The sequence below is a fragment of the Dermochelys coriacea genome, chromosome 12 (genome assembly GCF_009764565.3).
Source record: "Dermochelys coriacea isolate rDerCor1 chromosome 12, rDerCor1.pri.v4, whole genome shotgun sequence".
In the NCBI taxonomy this organism is placed as follows: Eukaryota; Metazoa; Chordata; order Testudines; family Dermochelyidae; genus Dermochelys; species Dermochelys coriacea.
In genome coordinates, this window is record NC_050079.1 from 37,878,225 (window position 1) to 37,900,598 (window position 22,374).

The 22,374-nt window shown below is 46.2% G+C and overlaps 1 protein-coding gene across 8 annotated transcripts in view; it reads right to left on the reverse strand.

The window, feature by feature from the left end:
• Positions 1–22,374, reverse strand: part of KIAA0513 (KIAA0513 ortholog) — a 92,606-nt gene that overhangs the window by 53,324 nt on the left and 16,908 nt on the right. For 3 of the 8 annotated variants that reach the window (XM_043494888.1, XM_038368252.2, XM_043494885.1), the window contains exon 2: positions 13,304–13,423. The exons of 3 other annotated variants lie outside the window; for them this stretch is intronic. The gene's annotated coding sequence lies outside the window, so the exon portion shown is untranslated. Of the gene's footprint in view, positions 1–3,612; positions 3,792–13,303; positions 13,424–22,090; positions 22,114–22,374 lie in introns of those variants that run through there. 2 more of the 8 variants (XM_043494889.1, XM_043494887.1) reach the window with 2 other exon arrangements.

Sequence of the window (22,374 nt, forward strand, 5' to 3'; positions counted from 1 at the left end):
CTAAAAGGTCCCCGTGCAACCTCCCCAAATGGGTAGATCATCTTCAGGAAACCCAACATTTCCTTTCACTCTTGCTCTCATTAGCACCATCTGTGAATAAATCAGAGACATTAAACTGAATTCCTTTCTCCACAGGCACTCTCCCCTTCCCCACGTAATCGAATCTTCATTCCAAATTTACTGAACACACATTTTAATCATTTAAAATTAAAAGAAACAGTTCTGCTCATACCTAATACTCCTGGTGCCTCCTGTGTGACTTACAGTACCCCCAAGTCCAACCATTCACCTCCCAGCAAAGCCCAATGACAGCAGGAAGAGGGACCTTGTCAGAAGCTAAGGCCTGATCTACACTGAAGAATTAGGTCAACAAAGCTATGTTGGTCAGGGATGTGAAAAAGCTACACCCGACTGGCATAGTTATGCCGACCTAACCCCCAGTGCAGACAGCTGTGTCGATGGAAAAATGCTTCCACAGATGTAGCCACAGTCCTTTGGGGAGGTGGTGTTCCTACAGAGATAGGAAAGCCCCTTCCTCCATTCCAGACTGTCTCCTCCATGGGCTTATGCCAGCATAGCTATGCCTATATGGTCTCCACAGACCAGAGACAGCCTAAATAGTTGCAGAAAAGTCAGTACAGCATCTCCCCCAGCTGCGTCAGAACTACCCTGCCTCATTTCTCCTGCATCCCATCAACCCCTCTTCCTTTCCTGCAGTACACCCTCATTGCAAGTAATTGCACTCCTTAGAGTAAAGGGAGGAACAAACAGAGCCTGAGACCCAGAGGCAAGAGCCAATTATGTCAATGACCTGCCATCATTTACTTCTGACAAGTAAAACTCTCTGAATTGCAAAGGAAATCAACAGTCCATCACCAGTCAGTCTCAGGCCCTAGCAGCCATTAAAAGACACATATTTAGTCTTTCTGCCGTGATGAGCTATATCCCCATCTACGCCAGAAACGAAAATGTTTAAGGAATGTGATCAGGCTAAATACTGGGGACCAAATTCTGCTTGTACACCAGTGTAAATCTGGAGTAACTCCATTGGCTCCTGCAGGTTTATACTGGTGTGAGCACACAGAATTTGGCCCAATGCCCCAAAAACCTTGTCTATGTCACCAACAGCCCTCTAAATCATTAAAACTGGAAGGCTTCATACACTAACTTACTTGTCACTATTAATTCTGTTTGCGGATGCTTGCTCTCAGACAATAAAATAGAAATTCAATCAATTCCGGTTTGTTTTTTGGTCTATTTCCCACTACCAACATATGGCTGCAATGCTTGGGTTGCAGACACTACAGAGATCATTTACTGACTTAAAAAAAAAAATGTGCTTCCCCGGAGTTAAAAAAAAATTAATAAAATTATGAAGGTTTTATAAAACCCTTCCCTCAAAATTTTGGGGCTGAACCAAACCTGAAAGCAACTGTTTAAATAAATGTACCTACATAATATAATATACATACAAAACACCAAACAATTTTTCAAACAATGTTTAAAAATTACAGAACCTGTCACTATTTCATAACTGTGCTAGTAGGTCTGCAGGAAGATGCTCTTTTGATATTTCACAGGCCTGGGAAGTACAGGAAGACATTGGCAATCCAGCTCACCATTGGAAGGCAAAAGGAGAAGTGGCAATCGCAGTAAGAATTCCTAGCTCTTATCTCGCACTTTCCATGAGTAGACCTCAAAGCACTTCACAAAGAAGGTCAGTATCATTGTCTCCATTTCACAGATGGGGAAACTGAGGCACGGGTAGACTCATTACTGTTCACTGTAAACTCAACTCTGTTCCTTTTCTTTTTAAGGGTGACCCAGGCCACCTCTTTTAAAGACATAACTAATTCAACCTTGAAAATTAAAGCGGATTTGATTTTTTAAAGAAGAGAGCTATGCTGCAGTTCTGCAAGAATCTTGCTTTCCTTGTGCATCCCAACCACACCATTTCCATTATGTCAACACCAGATATCAGATGCCAGCTTATTTTATTATATTAAAAAAACCACAAATTAAACATCTCTTAAAGGGACAGGCTCTTCAAGAGCACCATTTAGACAACCTTTTCCACTGCACTGAAAGTTTTCCCTTTAAAATTCCATCCAGCAGGACACATTTTTCAGCATTCAGAGGAGCTATTAGATGAAGCCAGATATTTGTGGTACCTTTTTTTTTGGGGGGGGAGACAGAAGCCCAGATTGACCTCGCTAAGCCATTTGATGACCCAGCTACTTTAATAGTTACAGCCCCTCAAATGAAAATATTTTTAACAAGCTTTTAACGCATGAGAGCTCTCAGAAGTAAGCTCAGGCATTGACTAATTTGAACTGCTGCCTCCAGCCTTTTATTGAGTTACTGGGATATTACTCCAAGAAGAAGCTAATCAGCAAAGCTGGAAGCCTGTCACTGAAGCACAATTCTGCCAATGCCTCGGGATAAGATTTCAGATCACGAGTTTCCCACGCCTGGCCTGTCAGTGCACAAAAGTACCGCTCAACCAGGGAGAGGAGAGAGAGAGAGAGAAGCTGTAATGGACTGCTCCACACTGCACCAATGGGGTTTGAAGGGAGTGCAATCCAGCCATCTGCAGCCCACTGCATTAGTACAATGAGAAGATATTAAAGGGACAAGGATGTTTTGCAAGGGGGATCCCCAGTGGATAGAGAACAGAGGAAAATCTCACACATACCCTGAACCAAATAATTCAGACCACTCTGCAAATGCTGTGCTTCTCAAGTAAAAACCAAGATCTCTACAGTTCCAGGCTGTCCCCCATGTGACAGGCTCTAAGGCAGAGGCTGCCCCTGCTTTGGCACTCAGTCATTTCCCTTCCTTATCACCTCACCTAGATTTTACCTGTGGTGAATAAGTCTCAAAGCGCCTTTGTTCCCTGGGCTGTTCTGCTTGTTCAGTGACAGATTATCAGCGCTCAGAGAGGCTCTTATCTGACTTCACAGGAGCAAGGGGGACTGGGGAACAAGCAGTGGAACACCATGGATAATCTTGAAGAAGCTGCAATCCCTCTCTCAGGAGCTCACATGCACCTAATCCTGCCCCCCTCCCGCCCCCACGCACACCCCTCTCATCTCCTTTCCCCAGGCCTGCCCAGCACTCATTGCATGTCAGCTCAAAGAGGAAGGAAGGTGTATGGGGTGGGTGGGGAAGAACGGGGGGGGGGGGTTGTGCAATTTTGACATGGTTCACATCAGTGGGTTTCTGTTCCCAAGCACAGCACACTCCAGACAACAACACAACTCAACTCCCCAACAGCAAACCTCAAAGAGAACAAAACACAAAGCAGGGGCATTGCCTCTCTGCAAAACTAACCAAGCTACACTGGTCAGAATCGGCAGCGGTTTACCTCTTCCACTCAGGAATCTGAGAACCGAAGCAATATACTTATAGGGCATCATCTCGCATGCTGGGCTTAGATGGTGTACTGATGGACAGCATGCCAACCCTTTAACCAGACAGATAGTCCCACTATGAATAAAGCATTTCATGCATCTTTAAGTTTAGCAAAAGTTAAAATAAATATCTCCGGCTCTCTGGTGATCACATTTGAAAGCAATGCAATTACTGTAACTACCGCGGATCATAAATTACCTGCTTTGCCACTTGCCTGGTGATCCGCGTCAGGAAAATGAAGAGGAGACAGGGAGAAACGTCCAACTCTAAGCAGCTGTTGAGAGGGGAGGAGGGAACAATCCAACAGCAAGGGGTAGATACTCAGCGCAGTGCGCAAAGCAATTCAGCACGCACCAGCCTGCAGCCACCAGAGCTGCGTGTGTCTGTGAATCCTCGTGCATCTGTCTCCACATCAGCCACACGCGTGCACACCCACGCGCACCCTGCTGATCACGATAGGCTCTTGTCAGTTTCCCCACCCCCAGCGTTCCAATTAGCAAGTGGCACACAACATTCACTGACTCAGCTAATAATTTCTCTCTTTCACTTAAAGGTCAAACGCCGAGGGATTTTTTTTTAATAATGCTGTTTTCTGAGCAGAGAACAAGCAGCACATCCCAGAGTTACCAAAAGGCTTTGACATTTTAATTCCATCAAAGCAGTAAATGGGGGGACTTCAAGGGGTCTGAAAGCATTTCCCCACCCCCAGCAAGGGGCTATGTGAATTGTGCGTCACTAACAAGCCGAGAACCCACCCACCATCCTCCGCAAAGCACTAAAGTGAGAGATTAGCGGACAGAGAGTTTTATTCTTCCCTCTACAACAACATTTACACCTCCCTGTGGGGGGGTGGGGTAGGGTGGAGATGGAAATGTGGATTCAAAAGAACAAGTGAAAGGGTGGGACCCTTGAAACGAGCAGAAATGGCGCATCCAAAGTTTGAAATGTTGAGTTTTTTCTTTGAAAAATCACCACTCTTCCCAGCCCGCTGTAGAAACAATCGGTGCAGAGTAGTTCCACAGCAGGGGTATGTGACCACTCTGCCCTTCCTACCCCATGCAGCAGGGAAGAGGTCCTAGAAAGGAGAAGGCTGAGAATCTCTGCAACGTAGCAAACCCTGCATTGGACAGAAGTAACACTGCACCATCTAGGAGCCTGTTTTATTGTATTTATAAAGAAGCAGGATATCAGGGAGGCTTTACTGTTGAAGCACTATTTTGCTCCAATACAATAGCTAGCCCCTTCACTTCCATTTTTTCTTCTAGCATCTTCCTTCTCTTTCTATTGGTGTTCTTTGCTCTCTATTCCCACAGAACAGTACAGCAGCTGCACAGAGTTTTGTGGTCACTAGCAAGCAATAAACATGGCTACTGAACTGACTTCACAGATCTCCGCAAAAGCCCCACTCTGCCACCAGCTCCTATTACAAGGGAGAACCTCTTCTCTCGCCACAGGATTAGGACTTTGTACTAATTAGAGCTGCAGCCACTAGAGGGCGACACAAACACTATCCAATCGAGGGCAGTGAATCATGTAGCACTAACGAGTTCCATCCTTGCACTTGGAGAGCCGTCTCGAGCCCTGTCCTCATTGAGAGTAAAATCATGCTAGCTGTGCCTGTGTGTAAAGCTGTAGCTCACAAAAGCTTATGCTCTAATAAATTTGTTAGTCTCTAAGGTGCCACAAGTACTCCTTTTCTTTTTGCGAATACAGACTAACACGGCTGCTACTCTGAAACCTGTGTGTAAAGTAGTACCATTCTTCTCCCAGGGAAGAGACTGAGGACAGCACGTATTCCTCCACCCCAGCACTGGCAGCTGAATCCTAACACGGGAGCAGCTGGGACATTTGTAACTCTTCTTTCTAGAGTAAAATTCTTGAAGTCTCCCAAGAGGTAGGGAGTGAAAGCAGCACAACTCTCATCCCCCATCTCACTGGACAGGACACTATGCCAAATCCCAGATCTAAAGGCCATCTGATTGTCCACTCAACCAAGGGATCCGGAGGGAGAATTGTTCATGAGCTGTAAATACATTTGATCAAAATCACTGGGGGAGACACACGTAGGCCCTGTTGGTCCAGCTAGATTTCCTTAGAAATTTCCTACAGATCCTCAGCAACCAGCTGTGCTTTAAAGCACATTGCTCTCTTAGCAACCTGCTCAGCACGGCTGCTCTCAGCTGTCCTAGAGCTTAGCCTCGAGGAGCGAGAGATGACTCAGTATCAAGCCCAAGATCTTACATACACACTGATGTATGCAAGCCACTTATTAGGGCGCCTTACACTTCCCCCTCTCTGTATCTGATTCACAGAGGATGCCAGTCTGATACAGCCTCCAGGCTCTTCCGCTCAAGCGGTAGACATTCCTGCTTTCAGCTGTGGTGGCTCCCAGTGTCAAACAAGATGACAGCTGTTATGGAAGCGCTTCAAAAGGCCACAGCCCTGTTTAATACACCTTCTGCCAAAGCCTCATCCTTGATGTAGAGGGCATTCAGCACTGCAATTAGCATCACTCTCATGATGGAGGGCCTCTCACTGCCACCCAGCCCCACATCAAAGCAAACATGATCCTCTATAAGGCTTTCCAGTAATCCTGTGTATTGAACTCCAGCGTAAGGTAACCTCTGTTCTGAGAGCTCAGACACCCTTCTAATGCATGTTTTTAAAAGGCACCTTGCTACTGCACATGATGCGGCATGGGGCTTGAAGTTACTGATCCAGAGATGCATATTTTTTCCACCCTAAAATGCTTTTTTTAAAAAGAAATATCACGCATGTGAACTTGGCCAGTAGTTCCAAGCAAAAAACCAAATGTGTCAGTAATTTACTACGTTCCACTGATTAAAATGATCATAATTAACTTGTCCATTGCAAAGACCATTTAAAAAAATTATCTAAACCCAAAGCTTTTATATAACAAAGCTATACAACCACACCTTATCTTAGTTACGCCCCTCCCCCCCACATCCCACTTTTGTCTGTGATCACTTCTTTTCAGGTGTTAACTTTCATTGTAAGATATTTGATGCCCAGATAGCAGATCCCAGTTTAATCTCAGTTCTGCTGCTGTAAATCCACAGCAACTTCAAACCGAGTGACCCCAGATTTGCATCAGAGTCACACAGATCAGAGTCTGGCCCCATGTCTTATTTGTTCCGTGAACTGCTATTCATGTTCAAGGCACTGTATCAGTGCACACATCAATCCATCTGTGTTCTTTCTCCATGACACTGCAGAGCCACCAGCCAGTAGCAGAAGGAATAACGGTATTTATTTCAACAAAGGATATTTCAATCGCTTTCCCCCCCCCCCAACTTTGACATTTCATCCCTAAAATCATTAGTTTCTTCCAAAAAGGAAATAAAGAGCCAACAGCCCAGTCAACCTAATGTCCCATGCATACCTGCAGGAACAGGTGAGGAACCTGAGCTGTCCATCTCTACTGTGTATCAAGCTTGGTTATTAGTACAGAGATAGAAGAGATTCCATAGCGAGTTACAGAAATATATTTGCAGCCAGAAGTTCCCCTCCCAATTCCTTCTCACGTTAAGCCTTACCTTGAAAACAACTGCATGGAAAATAAAACAGACTTATCCGCCATTCGCTAATCCGTGGTGTATTTGAATCCAGAGGATTACTCAACATCTGACAGCCCCGGCAACTATAAACTCACTGGGGCATGTGGGAGATTATTTCTGGCAATGTTTTCTTCCCCCACCTCCTCCCCAAACTCTGAAGTAGGCTCAGGAAGGGGGCAGGCAGCAAAAGAGAAAAATCCCAAACCATACCAGATTACAAAAACTAAGATGTGATTCTGTGAGACAGCACAGCTAACATTTCAATTCTACAGCATTGCTGGATGTGCCAGAAGGAACTAGACAATGGAAGGAACACTAATTTCATACTAGACGTCCTTGGAAGGAACAACGTGGACCTATGATACCTTGAGATAAAAACAAGATGTATTTTTTTATTCCAGGCTTGTTACAACTTGTACACCCTTCCTGCTAAAAACACGTCACAGGAAGAGTGCCCTCAGGCCCTTTGCAGCATCTTGCAGGGTCACGTCATCTTTGTGATCTTATTTCCATATGAGGATCAGCTACTTTTCTGCTATTAAATAGGCTGCACCATGCAAACAAAATTCAAGGTTCACAGTGCCTGTCTGTCCAAAGTTACTGAACAAACTATACGCTTAGGAATCCCTTGCAGCCACTTCTAGGGTAGAACATTACAGCAGTTTCACAGCACAAAGGAACACTACATGAGTGTTTCAGGCTGGAAATGAAGGGTACTTTGGTTGAAAGCATAGGGAGACGGTAGATTGGCAGTTTGTATTTACCCACATTGGAATTTGGTCAAGGGCACTGGGGATAACCCCCGGTTCTTGCCAAAAAAGACCCTGGGGACTTCAGCTTCAACCAGCGTACAGGACTTTGGCTTTGATGACTCCTCCAAAACAGCAGCAGCAGCCCAGGTATCAGAGCTCCGAGAGAAAAGTAACACCTAGAGAATGAACCAGCTCCACTTCCCGAGTCTCCCATCCAAGTACCAGCCCAGCCTGATCAGGCTTAGTGTAGGAGATCTGATGAGGTCACCAGTGGCGAGGTGCAATTCTGCAGTGCAAGTCCTTTTCAATTAGGTGCAAGACAAGCCATTAAGTCGTCACAACAAGGCCCAATGAGCCAAGAAAAAGACAAGCTTTTCCTAAACTCTAAACTCAAACAATTATGGCACTGTCCTAATGAGTCCTGGTGGATTAGTGCAGCATTTGAGCCTACTCCATGGAACGGGGCACAACTGGATGACCATAGAAGACCCTTCCAACTCAATCATCTAGGAGCTGAAGAGCCCTCCAAATGGATCGGTAACGAGCTAAGCGATGGAGCTGATCACCTCTAGGTGACTCATTCAAATACAGCCTGTGTTAGTAATAACTAGACATCATTTGCTGGTCAATGGCCGGCCGGAGGACTTTGTGAAATGAATTAGTGATCTAAATTCATTGCCCAATGGGCAAATCTCACACGTCACCACGACCACCAGCGGGCACTTTCACTCACAACTCAACAAAGAGCACAACCGTTTGCATGGGCCTGGAGACCTCACCATTGTTAGAGCTGAGGCATGTCACAGTACGCTGCATGAGGAAGCTTGCACTGCTGCCATCGTCTGTGTGCACATTTTGGGGGGTTCACGGAAGGCTCCAGTTTCCAGGGCCAACAATACAGTGATTAATTAAGTTTGTTTTTCTGTGTGTTCACAATTAATACATAAGGAGTAAAAAAGAAAGTCCCCCTCTGCTACAACTATGCTTTTGACAGCAGAACAAGAGAGTCCTCAGCATTCAAACAGATTTGTGTGTATATTTTACACTTCATTTTGTTGCCTCTATAGGCTGCTCGCTAATGAAGATTCTGGGGGTGGGTTTAGTCTGTCATACTCAACAAGCAACCTACTTTTTTTGTACAATGACAGCAAGGAAGAGTTCCAAGAAAAGGCATGATCCACGTCTGCCTTCAATGGCCAAGTTCACATCTTTCAATGCTGGTTCAAGAGCACAGAGCGGGAGAGAAAGAGGAGGAACTGATTAAGAGCCGTCGGAACAGCCAGATGCACTTCAGTTGCAGAGGAGTCAGCTAGCAGGGGATCTGCACAGGACCTCTTCCATACAGGTTACCCTAAGCACTGCTAATTTAGGTCGCATGCCCCCTAGGAGAATGAGAAGCATATTTCCTTGCCGTGAGGCAGTGTGAGAGAGGCTTCGGGACAGCCTGCCCCACGAAACATCAGGATTTCCACATGAAAGATGTGACGCTAACCCCTGTTGCAACAAACCACAGGCGATACAAGAGGGCAAAATACCCATGAGTCTGCACCACTGGATTTAGTAAAATCCATACCCCCCTCTGCTCAATACTTCACCCGGCTCGACAGTGAACGACTGAGTGCTTCAATAAAGGACTGAAAAACGGGCCTTACCTGAAGAGGCCCATGTTGCCTGGGCTGACCTCAGCACATCTCCAAAGAGAAAGTCTAGCTACACCAAAGTGGAGCTGCTCTGAGTTCTGAACCCAGTTGTTTGCAGGTATGATGTGATTTTAGCACAGATAACCCCCTTAAGTGGCAAGGGCCCTGGACAGTTCCAAATCTGCACAGGGCTGAACACACCAATGGCATCCGAACATAATGCTGAGAACCTGCACATGCTGGCTGCTGCATCACTGCAGGACCCTTGACTCAACTTGGGTTCATTAGCTGACTGCTCAATACATAATTTGTAAAGTGACAGCATCAAGTTAAGCACCAAATTATACTCACCCTAAAGTCCAGGAGACTTTTTTAGAAGTAAAAGAGAAAGGAACATGTTAATCTTTCTACACATTCCACTTCATGGAGAGTTTTAAAGGAAACAAAATATAAAATATTTGGCAGTACCACCCTTATGGATTAAAACCAACTGGAGATGACAAGCCCTGACTCAACATTGGAAAGCCATTGGTCTCTAATGTGCCCATCCCTGTGGTATTCCGGATGCCAATTTAACATCTCCCAGGCTATATGCAAACATACATAAACACCCATTGCAATAGTGTGTTACAATGTGATTACACTGCCAGTCAGGAGGGGCACTCTTAAAAAAATAATCAAGATATGCCATTGTTCCACCATATCCCTCCAGAAAACTCTCCTAATACAAAGTATGTCTGTGGAATTAAGCTGGCATCTCCCTCACCAAATGACCCTAGTTACATAGACTCACTGGGAGGCCTTAGGAAAGTCCCTTAGCTTAGCTTCCTTCTATCGCTGTTTTGACATCTTTTAAGTGGGGTAACAGCACCTCCTTGTACCATAGGGAACTGTGGAGGCATTATTTAAAATTGCTAAAGCCCACAGATTCTTGGAAGAAGGTGTTACAGAAACGTTGCCATGCATGATAGTCAATTGCATTATCTTGCCAGCCGACTACAGTGTATTGCACTGCGGGTTCATGGGGTCTGAAATGAGAATGATGTGATACATGAACAGCAAGAGTAATACAAAAGGTGTTTTGGTACCTGTCATTCCTGGAAAGGCTCCCTATTTGGGTGGTAGGGAAGTAGTGAAAACTGCAAGCAGCAAACTGCTGATAGTCCTCTACTAGCATTTGTGAACACAGCCATATTGTATGCATGGCGCTTAGGAAAATGGCTAGCATCTTTCTGCCACTATCATGCTCCTCACCCATATTATGCCTGTATGTGTGGCACAGTTTATTTTTGAATTAGGATATGCAGAACAAAATTATAAATTAGATCCCACCTAGTGCATTGTTCCGTCAGTGCAACGTTCTTCTCTACTGTATGTTTTGACCAGAGTCTGGAATAATTTTAAAATGTGCCAAGCAATGGAGCTTCCATCATTTCTCATGGGAGGTTAGCCCACAAGCTAATAGATCTCACCACCAAGGAAGCTCTTCTTCATAGTTTGTAAATTTCCCTTTTCTTAAATGTACTCCTAGTTGTTCTTCCTTTTATCATGGCAAATTCCTCTCTCTCTGGGATTCACAGCCCTTTCAAGATTTTCATTCTTCTACCCTGAGATCTCTGCCCCCAGATTGCTGTCAGTTGTGCACACAACTACCAGATTGATGTGTAATTGCACACACAAATTAGGTATTGAGTATGCATGTGTGCACCTTAACTGTTTGAAAACCAGGCTCATGGTTCAGTGCTGGAACTAGGGGTGCTACCACATCGCCAACTTGAAGTGGTTTCCACCATACACAGGGTTTACAGTTTGGTTCAATGGCTCTCAGTACCCCCACTATACAAGTTGTTCCAGCATCCCTAGGCTCATGCTAGATAGTCAACTATGCAAAACCACCTCCAGCCTTTGCAAAGAAAAGTTTTACACACACACACACACACACACACACAATGCATATAAAGCTAGAAAGTGCACATATTTATTCAAGTGCTAGTATTCTTGTAATATTAACTGCTTTACAAAGGAGAACTTTCCCCATTCCCAAAGATTTTTCTCTATTATGAACAGCTGTCGTACAGCATACATGAAAAGATCAGCAAGTGACTCATCCGTCTTAATCAAGTTAGGATGAAAGCATTACATTTACCATCAGCCTCCACACAACCTGCAGAGTGCAAAGTTATAACAAACAAGAGGGAAATGGCTAATCCCATTCATAACACATTTTGGTACACATACGCAAACTTGCTTAGATGTCATCTAACACAATAACGTACTCATGGATTTTAATCAGCTGCCAAATTTAAGACACTCATCACATGTTGCATTTACATTGTAAAACAGATCACATCAATTCCTCTATCTAGGTTGCTTTTTTGTACATCAACATTACATTCCTCTCTATTTGCACAATGCAGAATCTGTAGACTGCCTTCATCCAAGTCAACAGCAGCCATTCCCACAGCCCAGAAGCAATTGCCCGGGCTAACTGAGTTGGAAAGATGCATCTCAGTGCTAAGAATTAAGCACACCTTGGAAGTCTGTGGTAATATTTAATATCAGGAGAAACACAAAAGCTGCTCTTCTTTCTCTTCTTTGCACTAACATATCAGTTACCTCTCCCAGAAGCTGTTCCATTTGCTAATGGACTCAGATGCTTCAACATGAATGAAAGACATCACAGTGAGGTTGGAAGGGGAAAGAGAATGTAACAAACAAGAAAGCTTGGGATAGGATCGTGACACAGGCAGACCTGGTGCCAGCTTATGCCAAGGCTCCTAGGGCTCACTGAAAACTGACAAATGCTCAGCTAGAAAGCAGTCTGGCTCCCCATGTGTTAGCATTGTTAAAATAGATATTAAGTTTATAAGAATGTGTTGAATGTTTAGACTTTATGAAATGCTTGTAAATTGCTGCATGCATTATTTCACTTACAATATCTGTATCTTATGTTATAATATAATATTTCAGTCTTTGCTCTGAAACTGGAAAACCCCCCCGCCCAGTCAGGAGAGAAGCATTACCAAGTGTGAAATACTAGTTTACGACAAGAGATGTCATCTTCTGCCCAACAAAACAAGGCCTATACACATCAGACAAGCTACTGTGGAACATCAGTAGGCAGAAGACTTTGATTGCTTTCCTCACACCATGAAGAGGGGACGTGCACAAAAGCTCATCCCATCACAGTTTGAACTCAAAAGGAAGGGAATAAAAATTCCTGTCAAGGAGAAATCATCATCACTGGGCCGCTTGGAATTTGGAGAGGGCAAAATTTTAAGCATAAGCAAGGGATCCCCAAGCTGTTTCGCTTTAGTTAGCTCTAAAGGACACATAGAGCTTGCGTATCATAGCAACTATTACATTTTTGGAACCTAAGACTGTAGCTCATTTTTGTGGATAGGTTTACCTGCTTTAACCTTGTAAATAATTCTTTTTCCTACTTCACAAATCTTTAGTTTATTACAGACTGGCTACAAGTGTTGTCTTGGGATCTAAGGCACAATTTCCTGGGGAAAGTGACTGGTGCTTTGGGACTGGAGTGACCTGAATCTTGCTGTGGTTTTTGGTGTAAGGGACAATGCATCACCAAGGCAAGCTTGCCTGGGTGGCAAGATAGATGGAGTGCCCAAGGGGACCGTCTGTGACTCCATGTTAAGGCTTGAGGAGTTCAGATTTGGTACTTGGTTATTGAAATCTAAGCCTAGACCACACAACCAGTTTGGAGATGGTGACCTGTTTCCTGACAGTCTGCCCTGAGGTTGGAACCCACAGTCGAGAGTCACTGCAGACGGTTTAACAAGGATCTCCCACCATCCTTAATTCATCCCTGTTTTTGCTGCAGGTATTCCAGGTATCTGAGAGAGCAGATAAGCTTGTATATCAATGTTCTCGACACGAGAGCATGCTGACAACTTACCGGCAGCGTTGAAATGACAAGACTAGAAGCTCTTTGGGGCAGGAACGATCTTTCTGTTCTGCGTTTGTACAGCATCTAGCACGATGAGTTCCTGGCCCACGACTGGCCTTCCTTGCAGTGCTACCACAATACAAAAAAAAGGATAAAAGCAGGGGATTTGAGTGTTTCTATTCTAGGAGAGCATGGGGGTGTAATTAATTCTCTTTTGCTGCGGAAGCAAATGATGCCACAATCAAAATTATGGCTTCAGGAGGCAAAAGCAGCAAGTGGGGTACAGGTATGTAGCAACAAACCTGGTTTCCATGCGTGGGGTCTCAGTGATATCACAACGGCAGAGAAATGCAGGAACAAGGAAACATTAGCAGGGCTGTTTCTCAGCAAAGCTTTCTTTAAAGCAATCTAAGAAGTATCAGTAGCTCCTTAGCAATAAGGAGCTTGCCTCTGAAAGCTTTAGACAGGGATATGCAGTGCAGTCGTAGCCATGTCAGTGAGGTCATATCTTTTATTGGAACAGCTACTGTTAGAGAGAGAGCGAGCGAGAGAGAGAGAAAAGCTTTTGAGGCACACCCAGATCTTTCTCTCTCACAACAGAAGCTGGTAAAGTAAAAGATAATACTTCACTCAACTTGTGCCTCTTATAGGCAGCAAACCATGCAGCAAATGTGCAAGGAGATTTAGTTACTGCGCATCAACAGCAAATTCAGGGAAAGAAATGAAGCCAACTTTGATCAATATAAAACTTCGACAGCTGAGATGGCCCTGCCAGTCAAAGAGATACCTAGAAAAGCAGGCAGCTTACTGCATAATTAAATGCATGGAGTAGCATGTGCTAAAGCATAAGGGTTGTACTGGCAAGTGACAACTTGTCCTTATCTTAGTGCTGCTTGTCACAGAGACAGGTCTCACTCCATTGGTTACAAAGACATTAATTGAGGTCTCTAGATGCTGTATCTTAGCCTTTCAACTGTCAAAAAAGGCCTCATTTAAACATAACTTTCCAGAGGGGTAGGTGAGTATGAGGTTTAAGTACAGCTTGTAAAGATCCTCCGAGTTCCTTGAATGAAGAGTGTTATATAAAGTATTATTAATCACCCTTTATCACTTATTATAAAGGCAGGAAAACATGGCCACAGCAAAGGGAAATACCCTCAGATTGTCTAACCTAGTGGCTCTCAACCAGGGGTATGTGTACCCCTGTGGGGTACACAGAAGTCTTCCAGGGGGTACATCAACTCATCGAGATATTTGCCTAGTTTTACAACAGGCTACATAAAAAGCACATGCAAAGTCAGTACAAACAAAAATTTCCTACAGATGACTTGTTTATACTGCTCTATACACCAAAATGTAAGTACAATATTTATAGTCCAATTGTTTTATTTTATAATTATATGGAAACATGAGAAAGTCAGCCATTTTTCAGTAATAGTACGCCGTGGCATTTTTATATCTGATTTTGTAAGCAAGTTGTTAAGTGAGGTGAGACTTGCGGGGACATGAGACAAATCAGACTCCTGAAAGGGACACAGTAATCTGGAGAGGTTGAGAGCCACTGGTTTAACCCACTATTTCTCAACCAGAGGGATGCAACGCTCAGGGATGAAGGGTCACATAAGATGGGGGGAGGATTTGCAAGGTTTTATTACACGCTAAAGCAAAGAGACTCACTCCCTGTACACCCTGACCTTTCCAGGTCAAGTATTCTCAGTCAACCTCTCCAAACACACATGCAAATAAATTACACTGTTAATATTGATAACATTTTTTACTCTTATAGTAAATGTAAGAGGATGACAAACATTTTACTTACAGAAAGGGTTACCACCTGAACAGGCTGAGAAACAGTGATCTACACTATGGCACTGATGCTATTCTTCCAAATAATATAGTGCTGGGGCTAAACTCTTTAACAGGCACATTAAAACGGAGCGAGACAGGCTAAGTAGTATATGACAGTGATGTCAAGGACCTGATTTTCAGAAGCGCTGAGCATCTATAGTTTCAATGGGGGTTGTGGGTGCTCAGCACCTATGAAAAATATCAGGCCTTGCATCATTACCTAAATGTTATACAACAGAAGCAGATGGTAGGAGCAGAATCTATCAGTGGGTTAGTATGCTAGGCTCCTTGGGGTAGAGAACTTCTACATCTGTAAAGCTAAACCACACAAAAATTAAGCTCTTCTTCATGAGTTACAGTATATGGCATATAAATATGTAGAAAAGGAAATTTAATTTACGATTTCCTTAAGCAATCTCTGTGCACAGACTGGAAGGAAAAAATCCCTTTTCCTTCCATAAATATGAAGACATTTCTGAAAATTATTAAGCAAGTTACTTTTGCTCATTTCATTCCATTTTTATTCAGTAAGGAGTTGTTTTGTTTTGGGCTTTTTTGGCCAAAACACAAAGCAAAACAAGGAAGTCGGACTTAATACTAAAAAGCTACACACTACTTATTAGGCACAGGCAATGGATCAATAATGTAATGCTGCACTTGGACGGTCTTAGAATGCTTTACAAAAATGGCTTGGAACTACCTCTATTTTATAAAGGTGAAGCAGAGAGTTTAAATGACTTTCCCAAGGTCACATGATGAGTCAGTGACAGAGCTTGGACTGGGACCCAGGTCTCATATCTTCAACCCCAAGACGATACTGCCTCTCTAGTGTATTACATCCTGGACTCAACTCCTGTTTAGGTCACAACGACAACACATACAAAAGTGAAAGTGAGATAGGTGGCACTAACCTGGTCTCTGTTCAGGCAAACTTCAGAAGCATCATACAATTTGAGGCAAGTAGGGTACATGCTCAGAAGTAGTCCAGGTCCCCAGTGGGGGAATGCAAGTTAAGACTGAAGGTCATGAGAAGACCAGGACCAAAGCAGAAGGGGATGCCGAGGGGCAGGATTGAAGAGCACTGGCAGAGCCAGTAGGCTAGGAAGCCTGGAAGGACCAGTAAGTGCTGCAGGTCAAAACCAAAGAAACTGACACACTGGATGAGACCAACCATCCATCTAGACCAGTGGTTCTCAACCAGGAGTCCAAGGCCCCCTGGGGGGCCGTGAGCTGGTTTGAGGGGGGTCCACCAAGCACAGCAGGCTTTAAGACTCGCTAGGGCCCAGGGCAGAAAGCTGAAGCCCCACCATGCCGGACTGCAGCCTGGGGCCCTGAGCTCCAGCACCTGGAGCTGAAGCCTGAGCAATTTAGTTTTGTGGTGCCCCCTGCGGCATGGGCCCCGGGCAATTATCCTGCTTCCTATCCTTAATGCCAGCTGTAGATTTTATATGGAGAAAAACAATTGTTGTGGTACAAGTGGGCTATGGAGTTTTTATAGCATGTTGGGGGGGGGTAGATGCTCAGAAAGAAAAAGATTGAAAAACCCTGATCTAGGCCATGCACCTCTGCCTTCAGACAGCCCCAGATGAACTACCCAACCCAGGACTGTCTAGAATCAGTGCAATTATTCCTTCATTCTTCTGGGCACAAAGTTCATTCACAGAGATCAAGGGCTTGAACCTCAGAAGGATTTTACAAAACCTAGCACAATTAAAATGTTTTCCTTCAGTTCCTAAAAAAAAATCCAGAGTTTGCTGTTCCGATTTGAACATCTTCCTGCAGACTCTGAAACCCATACCCAGGGGCCCTGTGCACAGGACAATCAGAAAGTGAAACTGACAAGTAAATAAATGAGGCTGTTTATTTTTGAACTGCCCAGCCTGAAGTACAGGTTAGGGGTTTGTAAGATTCTTTTCATACTCATAAGCTAAACTATGACGAGCAAAGGAAAGGCAATGCTTTGCATCTGTGCTTTTAAAATTGCCTCCCTTAAAAACCTGAATCACTGGCTAAAAAGTCTGATGGCGTTTTCAGAAGGATTGCATTGCACATTTTTATAAACTGAACTTTTCAGAGGTGCTAGGGTCTCACTGACTCCTGTGAACGATGCCAAGAGCTCAACCCTTTTGAAAATCAGACCATTTACTTCCCGACCTAAATATGGGCCTTAGAGTCTCATTTTTAAAGCATTGATCTAACAGAAAGCCAGCATTCGCCCCAGCTGTTCGAAACGCCTACTATTTATCTCACTGACGTCTAGTTTTGAATGTAATGGGGCTTCTGTTTCAGGATTCTTCCTAAACATTCTCTGGCTTGTTTTACATTCCAGACGAAGGCAGGCAGGGAGGCTGGAAGCAAGTAGCTCTGCTGTCCATCAGCTGCCTAGCCTGAGGGATGGGAATCATCAAGGAACATTATATCAGATTAACAATGAAGCAAGGGCAATTTCATGTTTAATAACAATGGGACTGAACAGTCTTTGCTCACAGGATTCAAGGCAAAAAAAAACAAACCACCTTTTAATCTGGGGTAAGTAATTAACCGCTAAGCAATGCCCAGAAGACAGGGTCTGGTGCTACAAAACACAGAGCACAACTCCTCCAGAAGTCAATAGGAGGCGAGCATGCTCACCGCTTTCCAGGATTGAGCTTTTACTGAGGATATGCTTTTAAAAGACCCACTCTGGAGCTACGGGCAGTGATACAAACTTTACCACTGGCCCAGTCAGCTGAGGCAAGTCAAAGACCAGAATCTAGTTTCACCCTGGTCCACCAGAAACGCACCAGTCATCTTGGATTAAATAAAAAGCAGCTTTAAGGACACATCTCACCCAACAATCTTGAGCCCTGCGAGCCTGAGTCAGCTGACCCACAGCCATGCCATGGCTCTCTGATTGCAGTGGAGTCTAAGAGTCTAACGCAGGGGGATCTAATTCAAGTCCCTTATTGCCCTAGGGCTGGCAGGGGACTGGGAATGCTACAGAGGTAGTGGCTGAAAAGGGAAGGAGAAAATGGAAACTTTGCATCATTCCTGCAACCCCCTCCTCTCAAGTGAATGGCCGGCTCTGGAAGCAGCTACGTTCACCTCTCCTGAGCCAAGACTGTGTAAAGCCAGGGTCTCTGTGAGCATAGGACCTAGGCAGAGTACAAATAGAGGAGGGAGTGGCCCCCAGCCCACTGGGAACTAGGCAGACCAGTGGTCCCCAACGCGGTGCCCGCGGGTGCCATGGCACCCATCGTGGCATTTATGTGCACCCGCTTACTGAGAAGGGAGCACTTCTGCCGGACCACCCGCCGCCGAGGAGCACGGCTGCCGGACAATCAGACGCCAAAGCTGGTCATCCGGCACCCGCCACACTCTCCTGGGAACATGAATATACTATAGCAACAGAAAAGTTGGGGACCACTGAGGTAGACCATCAAACAGCCATGGGATGGTGTTACTCTCAGGTCAGCACCACACTGATTTCCCCAGCACAAAGTATAATGCTCTCATCAGCTATTTATCTATTTTCCAATTATAACAGACAGCAATAGCTACCGTTTCTCTGGTTTTATAAAGCTGAATCACATGGAGGACAACAGCCCCAGCAAAGATTAGTAAAATATATTCCTCAAATCAGTAAGTGTCACTAGGCCCATGTGTTAGAATTAAGAGCTAGGCAAACAGCAGCAGAACATACGCATAAACGTACCAGGTAAAGTTTCCTAACAGCGACATCTGCCTGGCTAATGAACAGTCTGCCAAGGGAAGTGATGGAAATGCCAGACTTAAAATTGGGCTGGACAAAGCATTAGAAAAGGTCTTGTGGGGAACTATCCCACCCTGGCCAAGGAATGGACTAGATGGGACCTGATAGAGATTAAAAAGATTGATCCTCCATGGAAATCAGGATAAGTTTGCACCGGGTTTACAATGGTGCCACAGGTGCCCTGGCGCCAGGCCCACGCTCAACAGGGGCCTGTCAGCCGGCCAGGGGCTGCACTTCACTTGCACTGCCAGCCGAAGGGCCACCGCAGGCTGGCTCCTCTCCTCTCCAGTCCCTCCCCTGTGCTCCTCTTTGCTGTCCGGCCACCCCAGGTATCCCTGCCCCATCCTGTCCCATCTCCTCCGCCCACTCGGCTGGGGGGTTCTCGGGGGTCATCTCCCACCAGGGTCTGCCTGCCCCACTCCCCAGCGTGGCTCTGGGTGGTCTTGCTCCGCCCGCCACCTCCCGGGGCTGAGCCGCCCGGGACCAGTGCAGGGGCCGGGTCATTCTCAGCCAGCATGGAGGCCTGGGGGGGCTCGTCTGGGCCCCAGGCAAGGGGGTTCTGAGGAATCCAGGCCTGGGCAGGCCCCTCCCACTCTGATCCTTGACCGGCCCCAGCTGTGATGCTGGCTCAGCCCAGACAAGGCCAATAGCCCTCGCCCAGCAGGCCGGTGAGCGTGGCTGGGGGCAGACAGGGCGGGGGCAGTGGGTCTCTGGGGGTAGCACTGGGCAGTGGGGGTCTGTGTGAGATATTCCTGGGCCCCAGGGGGAATGAAAACAGCCCAGGTCCCCCTCCTGCAGCGTTCTTTGTTTCCCTGCAGAAAGTGAAGGAGGAACAGGGCGGTGCAATTGGGAATGTTCATGGCATAGTTTGGGGGCACTGCCCCCAAATAGAGGCAAGGGGTGTGGGCCACATAGGGTGCGAGGTCACATGCCACTCCCATCCCCCCAATTTCTGTGAACGCAGAGCTGCACAGCCTGGCTAAAAAGAGAAGATGCTGCCCAGCTCCCTGGACTGCAGCTGGTCACCACCCTCTGGGTCCTAGTGCTGCATGCCATCCTTCATTTTCTCCAGGAACTCCTCACTTAAAGCTGTAGCTCTGTTCCTGAAAAATGCGACTTTAAGTGAAAAGATGTTAAGCGAATCCAATTTCCCCATAAGAATGAATGTAAATGGGGCGGGGGGGTTAGGTACAGGGAAAAAAGGTTTTTGCCATACAGTCCAGTACTATAGTTGGGAGGTGCCCCCGCCTCACCCCACACAGGCACAGCCCACTGGCACAGGAGACAATGAGGCAGGCAAGGCGGCTGACGGTGCTGTAGGCTCGAAGCACATTGTGCAGCAGGAGCGGCAGCTTCCCCTACTCTGCAAGCACCAGGGGTGGGGGGGCTCAATCCTCAGCCTGCCCACTCCACCCTTTCCCCCAAACCCCCACCCTTAACCCGCCTCTTCTTCCTCCCCTCATCCCCCTTTATTCTACATGCCACATCCTGGTTCCTCCTCCCTCCCGCCCACGGCAATCAGCTGGTTTGCAACGTTCAGGGGGCAGGAGAATGGGGGAGGAGCGAGGACACAGCGCGCAGGCTCCCCCTCCCTCCCCTGCCTTCTGCCCGCGGCAGGATTGTGGTGTTCAGGAGGCAGGGGAGGGAGGGGAAGCCTGCGCGCCATGTCCTCACTCCTCCCTCCTGAACGCCGCAAGCCAACTGATTGCCGCAGGCAGGAGGCGGGGGAAGGAGTGGGAGGACGCTGATCCGCAGGGTCTGCCATTGGGGGGGAGCACTGGGAGGGACATGGCGGGGCGTAGGAGCTGATGGGGGACTGCCAGTTGTGGACAAAGCAGGCAGCCAAACGATGTTATAGCGAAGCATTGCACAACTTTAAATGGAGCATGTTCTGTAATGGAGCAGGGACGTAAAATCAAAACAACGTTAAGCGAGATGACATTAAGTGTGGAGTTACTGTACAACAGTGAGTGCCCGCTGTGGGGCAGGGCAGGGGGAAAGAGGCTGTGGGGAAAGAAGGGGGTGGGATGCAGAGGGGAAGGGGCATGGGACAGGGAAGAGAAGGGGACAAGGGAAGCGGAGGCAGGGGAGAAGGAAGGGGGTGGGATGGGGAGGAGATGGAGCAGTGGGGAAGGGGAAGAGAAGAGGTTAGGGGGCCCAGCATGCAGGTCCCTTGGCAGCAGCTGGGGCTCCCCGTTAAGCAGGCCCATCAAACCCTCATCCTGACATGTCCAACCTTCCCTGCATCTGTACCACCCCAATGAGCCCCCCCCAGACACCCTCAGCAGGTTGCGATGCAAAAGAGGAGCTGCAGGCCATGACAGAAGGTGAGTAAAGCCACATACTGACCAGCAGCTGCAGAACACACCTAATCAGGGCCATGGGCAAAGGACAGACAGGACAGGCTTTATCGGAACAAGGAGAATCCCAGAAGGGCAATTTCTCCTTGGGAGACGTGCCAGGGGTATTTTAACAGCAGCGCAATTCAGATGACAATCAGACTGTGCCCTGTATTGTCGAATTCACACTTGGCCACTGTGATATGAGCATCTGTGATCTTTAGGCTCAACGGCAGCAGCACACTGTATCTAGGAAGAGAAAACTGACTCAGAAATAGCTCGACACTTGATTCAAAACAGAGCAGCCACCCTGCTATTAACACAGGTTGGCAAATGCACACCCCAGTCCTTTGCTTATTACTTTGGCTCCCTGCTGAACACTGGGTTCAGTCCTCTAAAGCGCTCTGTGGGGTTGACTTGAGCTGTCTAAACACGATAGCCTCTCGACACCCCCACAAGCACCATCTCCCTCCCCATTTGTCTTATGGAAGCACTCAGAGACCCACCACAGTGCGCTCTATGCAGTCCCCAATACTCAGGGCCTAAGAAACCGTCAACCTCAAGGGTGAGAGTGGAGAGAGCTCTGGTCATCAGCTAGCCTAACGAGCGCAGAATTCTCTTTCATGGGGGATCGAAATGATCATGAATCTCGCCACTTTCAAGCAAAAGGCAAAAACTCCCTTTCTAGCCTTCCTACCACAAGACAGACAATCCCATGATGGAGGGACTGAAGGGAAAGAAGACAAAGATCCTCATTAAAATAGCTTTTGTAAGCCCACAATGATGAGCATGGTAGAAATGCCCTAAGCTTAAAATGAAAAAAGGATCAGTTCACAGTGACAAGACAGGAAAAGTTACCTTCTTTTATACAGTAATTTTGTTGGTCTGAAGTTAATACCCGCTGTATTAATTCTGTTGTGATGAAGCCGGTCAGGCATGCAGGATATCACACAGACAAATGCTGCTGCAAGGAATGTTTGGCTTTGGTGGAGTTATCACCTGTGCTCCAGGAGGAAATAGGTCACTTCCTGCCATGCAAATGAAAGCAGTTTTTTCTCCTTCCTTCCAATGTTCCCTCCCTGCACATATGTTTTTGTCTTGCAGGCTCTCTGGGTCATAGTCCATATCTACTGGTGTGTTCA